This window comes from Somniosus microcephalus, chromosome 14, assembly GCF_052327205.1.
Source record: "Somniosus microcephalus isolate GS21.2 chromosome 14, FLI_Smic_1.0, whole genome shotgun sequence".
Taxonomy (NCBI): Eukaryota; Metazoa; Chordata; class Chondrichthyes; order Squaliformes; family Somniosidae; genus Somniosus; species Somniosus microcephalus.
Genome location: NC_141000.1, coordinates 40,842,545 through 40,848,544, shown reverse-complemented (window position 1 = coordinate 40,848,544; position 6,000 = coordinate 40,842,545). Strand labels below are relative to the sequence as shown.

General features: G+C 51.8%; 1 pseudogene; it reads left to right on the top strand.

Moving 5' to 3' along the window:
- The first annotated feature begins 5,141 nt into the window (after positions 1-5,141).
- Positions 5,142-5,274, top strand: LOC147107461 (U2 spliceosomal RNA; annotated as a pseudogene).
- Positions 5,275-6,000: the final 726 nt, after the last annotated feature.

Here is a 6,000-nt window from a genome sequence, read left to right as displayed (position 1 = left end):
CCCTCCAGTGGCTTCAAATTCTGCATGTTGCGTTTCACAATATTCAGCAGATTTTACCAATCCTGGTACCATGTTATGTTCATGAATAAATAGACATTATCATTATGAACAGCTAGCTTGAGCTAGTCACTTTATTCAGCCATGTGGACTTCATGTGCAGGCATCCATCTTGACTACTGCCTTGTGGGTAACCTAGTGCATTGTGGGTAGCCCACTCTTATATACATACAGCTCCACCTAGTGTACCATTCTAGAATGACATGTTACTGATCATTACAATTTCCAGTTTGCAAAGGATGGTGGACTCCCAGAGACCGTGGCAACCCAGACCTCATGCTGTGTGTGATGAGTGATGTCGCAGCTTCCATTGCAGCACAGTCCAAACCACGCTACGTCTTAGTGCTGTAATGGAGCCTATGGTTGGTGCCATTGATTCTCAGACTGCTCTCATGCAGTCTCAGCTTGATGCCATGCAAGCTCTGACTGCTGCCATCATGGCTGGATCAACCAATGTCCACCGGGGCTTTCACAGTGCCTCATTGGTAATGATGCTGAGGTGCTGCCCCGGGGGAGTGCCAGTGGGTCAGTGGAGCAGGAAGCTGCTGTCCTCTCTGAAGATGACAGCATTCCTACTCCCAGTACTGGCACTCTGCTATTGCCCTTGTTGCTGCGTGTCATCCAGCCAGCCCAGACTGCTTCCGCCCATGCTGAGATGGTGCAGTCTACAGCCGGGCCTTCTAGGCCCAGAGCTGGTCCAGGGCGTACTTCAAGGCAATCTGAAGTCTCCCGCATGGACACTCAGCAGCCTTCCACCAGCCCTGCTGCAGCCACTGGGCCAACACTTCATAGGAGCGCAAGAGTAGGCAAAGGCACTGGCACTGTAATGAGAGGCACTAAGAGAATGCACTAGAGTGAATCTATATATATAAATCGGTACTTCTGTCATTCTGTCTTTCTATCTGTCTATCTGTCTATCTGTCTGTCATCGCGTGTGCATTGCGGGTATGCACTCGAAAGTTACAGGGCGTACCTATGCGCGCGTTACCTCCAAAGAAAGCTTACACTTCCGAGACGGTTTTAAGCATATTTACGTTTCGGCCGGGCTAAAATTGCGCCCGCGGTATCCCAAAAACCTTCAACATTCCGCTCATTAGCATCTCATTATCCGCTCATTAGCGACAGAGTGACCTCGAGCTCGACCAATCGTACGCCGGATTGCTGGCGTGTGCCGCCGGGCCAATCGGTGCGCGTGTGGCCGGGCTTTATCGTTCTGAACCGAGGTGAGTCGCCGCCATCTTGATTCCAAACTTTTCCTTTCTTTTTCCCGCTTTCTGCGTCTTAAAAAAAAACGTTGCTTTTAAAACACATATTGTTTTAAAAAAAAATGATTTAGAAAGTAATTAACTTATCTAATCTCATTAATTTTCCTACCTTTCCCCGTTTTTCCAGGTAGGCCTAGAAGCCTCGGCGTCTCCTCCGCACCCACGCCCGATCTAGGCACCTCCCGGCCCCACTCGAATGCTGGAGGGCCGAGCCTCAGCCCAGCGCCGCTAGGGTGCGCGCGCAGCAGGAGCTGAGATGTCTCTCTCTGCCGGGGCTTGCTGAGCGTCCAGTGTTACCCTGGCAACGGGCGCAATCGGCGGTCTTCACCTCGGGGGGAGGGGGGGGCGGCTGCGACCCTCGGGGGGGGGGGGCCGCGACCCTCGGGGGGGGGGGCCGCGCGCGCAGCAGGCGCAGCTGAGACGTGGCGTCTCTCTCTCTGGCTTGGTCAGCGTCACGGTTGCCCTGGCAACCGGGCCCGCCGGCCGAGAGAGACGCCGCGTCTCAGCTCCTGCTGCGCGCGCAATCGGCGGTCTTCACCTCCGGGGGGGGGGCGACCCTCGGGGGGGGGGGGGGGGGGGTCGCGACCCTCGGGGGCCGCGACCCTCGGGGGGGGCGCCCGCCGCCCTCCATCCCCCCTCCCCCGCCCTCCCTCCCCCTCCCCCCCGCCCTCCCTTCCCCTCCCTCCCCTCCCCCCCCGCCCTCCCTTCCCCTCCCCTGCCCTCCCTTCCCCCCCTCCCTTCCCCTCCCCTGCCCTCCCTTCCCCCCCTTCCTCCCTTCCCCCCTCCCTCCCTTCCTTCCCCCCTCCCCTCCCCCCACCCTCCCTTCCCCGCCCTCCCTTCCCCTCCCCCCTCCCCTCCCCCCACCCCTCCCCTCCCTCTCTTCCCCCCAGTCGCTCTCTCTCTTCCCCCCAGTCGCTCTCTCTCTTCCCCCCAGTCGCTCTCTCTCTCTCTTCCAACAACAACATGCCCTCGAAAAAGCCTCGGCACCGCCGGGCACTTCAGCTAGTAGTTAATATTGTTGTTGTAAATATGTGTTCATCAATTATTGATAAATTTATTAATTGGCTTTGGATGATTTTGTGGTGATTCTCATTTCAGCTTTAAGCTGTGGTATGGGCTGCAACAGGGATGGAATGATGGGGATGTGGTGAGCAATGGGGATCTGGAGTATAATTTATTGGAACTGCTGTCTGATGAGGCAGTCACACACCACCCTTTCAGAAGACTGATTGAGTGGCTGCCTCCTCCCTCACTCCTGTTCCTCCTCCTCGTCTTCCTCTTCCTCCTCATCCTCGTGCTCCTCCTCCTCTCCTGCTTCCTCCACCTCAGGTGATCCCGCAATCCCAGGTGGCAAGGGTTGGGCCCTCATAATGGCCAGATTGTGGAGCATGCAGCAGACCACGGCGAAATGGAACAGCTGCTCTGGCGAGTACAGGAGGGCTCCTCCCGAGCGGTCAAGGCAGAGGAACTGTTGCTTGAACACCCTGATGCTCTGCTCGATGATGTTCCTGGTGGCAGCATTGTTCTCATTATATGAGCGCTGAGCAGGAGTGCTGAGGTTGTGGAGGGGAGTCATGAGCCACGTGGAGAACGGATAGCCCTTTTCTCTGACCAGCCAGCCGCGAGCTTGATGTGGCAGCTAGAAAAGTGCTGGCACACCAGTCTGGCACAGGATGAAGGCATCGTGGATGCTGCCAGGATAATGGGCACTGATGGTGAGGATTCGCTGTCTGTGGTCGCACACCAACTGCAAATGAAGTGAGTGGTAGCCTTTGCGGTTACGGAAGACCTCAGGATTGTTATGTGGTGCCCGTAAACCCATGTGGGTGCAGTCAATGGTGCCCTGCAGCATGGGGAATCCCGCTGTCATGGCAAAGCCACATGCACATCAGTCCTGCTTCTCTCTGGTGATGGGGAAGGAAATGTAGTCCCTTCTCCTACTGTAGAGAGCCTAGGTGACCTCCCGGATGCAGTGATGGATGGGGATCTGCGAGATGTTCACTATATCTCCTGTTGCAGACTGGAAGGAACCACTGGCGAAGAAATTGAGGGCAACGGTGACCTTGACTGCCACTGAGAGAGCCGTGGATGACCTGATCTGAGGCTCGAGGTTTGGTTGCAGGAGGTGGCAGAGTTCACTGACCACATCCTTGCTGAAGCTTAATTGGAGGTAGAAGCAGTGCTCTCGGAATACCCTTAAAGGGTAAGGCCTCCTATTGAGAGTCCTGATGGCCCTCCTCCTCCCTCTGGCCACATCTTGCAATCTTTCTCACTGCCTCTGCTCTCTCCGCTGTAGATCCTGGAGGGCGAGGTTGACTGTCAGTACAGCTCCCATTAATATAACTGTGTAGCTCTTTGAAATTTTGTCAGAATAAATGTAACAAATATTTAGTAGCCAGAACACTCCTGATGCTAAAGAATCTTTAAATGACTGAATTAAACTCTTTCACAATCACAAACTGGCAAGGAAGCAATGAAACAGCACTAACCTGACAGCTGCGACTGATCCCTTTAAATAGCACCCGTAGAGCCGCCATCCGCCTGCTACACGCCTCCTATTCCTGTCGTTGTCGGGGCGAGGTGCTTATGCAGGGGTCGATAATGAACTTGGCAGATTGGCTGCTGAGTGAGCGTTGCACATTCACTGATGTCATGATTTGCCTGGTGCTAAAGCCCCAGGCGCTAACTATTAGCGGCGGCACTAACTGTTAGTGGCGGCGCTAAGCGGCGACAGGATTTGGCATGCGGCACTGGATTTGCTTCGCCCCAGCGCTATTTCATTAGCCCCACCGCCAGGCACTAATGGGAGGTGCTAACCAACCAAATTTGTCCCCCACTATGTCTTCATTATGTGTGGACATGAGTTCATGGTAAGACAGTTATAGAAGGGTAACTATTATTGTTGAGTAGTCAATGATGAAGTTGGAAACTTTTTAAAGGTGTTAAAAAAGAGATTGTGTAAGTGTGAAAGAAACAGGGGACGAGTTTCAGCAGCGCATTCAGGCAATAAAGATCCTCCAAAGTGGCCAAGATGGGGTCTTGAGCTGAAATGCAGGTTTAGCCTACGCTTAGTGCAAGACACCATCTTGGTAAAGGAGTTAAAGCCTGCACTAGGGCCACCACTTAAAATGTCTGCTAGCACTCATCAAAAAGGCTGCATGGCATTTTGGTGGCTAGCGTTTGCCCTAACGCCCTCTTCTAACAATGAACTCCTGTTTGGTAGTAAACACGGTGTTGATGTGGATTTCAAAAGCTCCTTAAAGGGATACTCACCATTTCATGTTCACTTGCTGCTGGCGGTGTGAAGAGGAGCTCTGAAGCACATCGGAGGCTTTCTGGAACAATTTGTCAAGTCGTCACCAAATCTCTAGTAACATTTAATCAGGAAATTCTCTGAGGACTTCACCTAAAAAGAGTAAGTCCTGAGCTACTCCACTGTATGAGTTGCCAGGAGCAAGGGAGTGCTTGGTCATGGCCATTTTGCTAGGGGTCCCCCCTTGTTCTGGTCGAGGAATGGGAGGAAGGCATGAGGCCAGGCAGAGCAGCACCAGTTTCTGCAAAAGGGACAGGAGGGCATCCTGCAGGTACAGGACATCCCTCCTCCTCTGGACCTCCTCCACCAGGACCGCCAATGCTGTATCCGAGAACCTACACACCCTCTCCCTCGGTCCGAGTCAACCTGCAATGTGCCACTGTGTGCCAGCCAAAGCACACCACACCTTCAGTGGAAGTGGGTGCGAGGACCCAAACATATACTGCTCCACGAAAATTGCGTCTAATCAGCACTTGAGTGCTAAACCTGTAGATGTCTAGTTTAGCACATCCAGGCAAGTTTATCCAAGTGTAGTATCTGTTCTTATCAGTTTAATATCTGATATATCCCCTATCTGCGGACCAAATATTAAATTGATTTTTGGAACAGGGAGATGGGACAGGGGAGAAAAAAAATTATGGTAATCAGCAATTAGGACCAAAATTGTCCGCTATATCTAGACTTTCAATCAGGCATATCTTATTAGCACAGCACCCATTTAATACTTGTATTCATCCTTTGGCCAAAATAATCTCCACAGTGTTCTGATTGCATACTTATAGCTTTTGTTTACTAAGTACATTAAGCTAAGAGGCAGAGAGACAGGCAGAAATGGAGAGAAAGAGAGTAAAGACAAATAGAGAGAAAGGTAGATATTTTCCTCATTCTAATTTGATTTCTTCAAAATAGAACAAGTTGAATTTTGAAAACAAATAAACCTCCTTTGAGAGAACCAGACAAGAAAGGAGGGTAGGAGAAGAGGAGGAATGTATCTCATTGAGGGTAAATAGGCTTCTTGTTTCTCAGCAACCACCTTTAAGAAAAGTGATGGAGGATTAAGAGCAAGGTCAATGACAATAGAGCCATGGGAGGTAAGGATTTAAAGGTTGCGTGGGTAGTTCAAATGTGAAGAGGTGTGAATAGGGATGAGTGGGTGGTAGGAATGAGAACAGATAGTGGGAAGGTGGATGGGTAGGGGAAATAATGGGGACAAGAGAGTGAAAGAAGCACAAATGATTGGAGGAGGGAATGGGAAGGGAGCCATTGAGGGCAGCATTTTCTCTGTAACATTTACCCCAAATGCACCTATCAATGTCACCTTTCCCTGCCACATCATGCCATATGATCCGACACCTCCCACCTGAA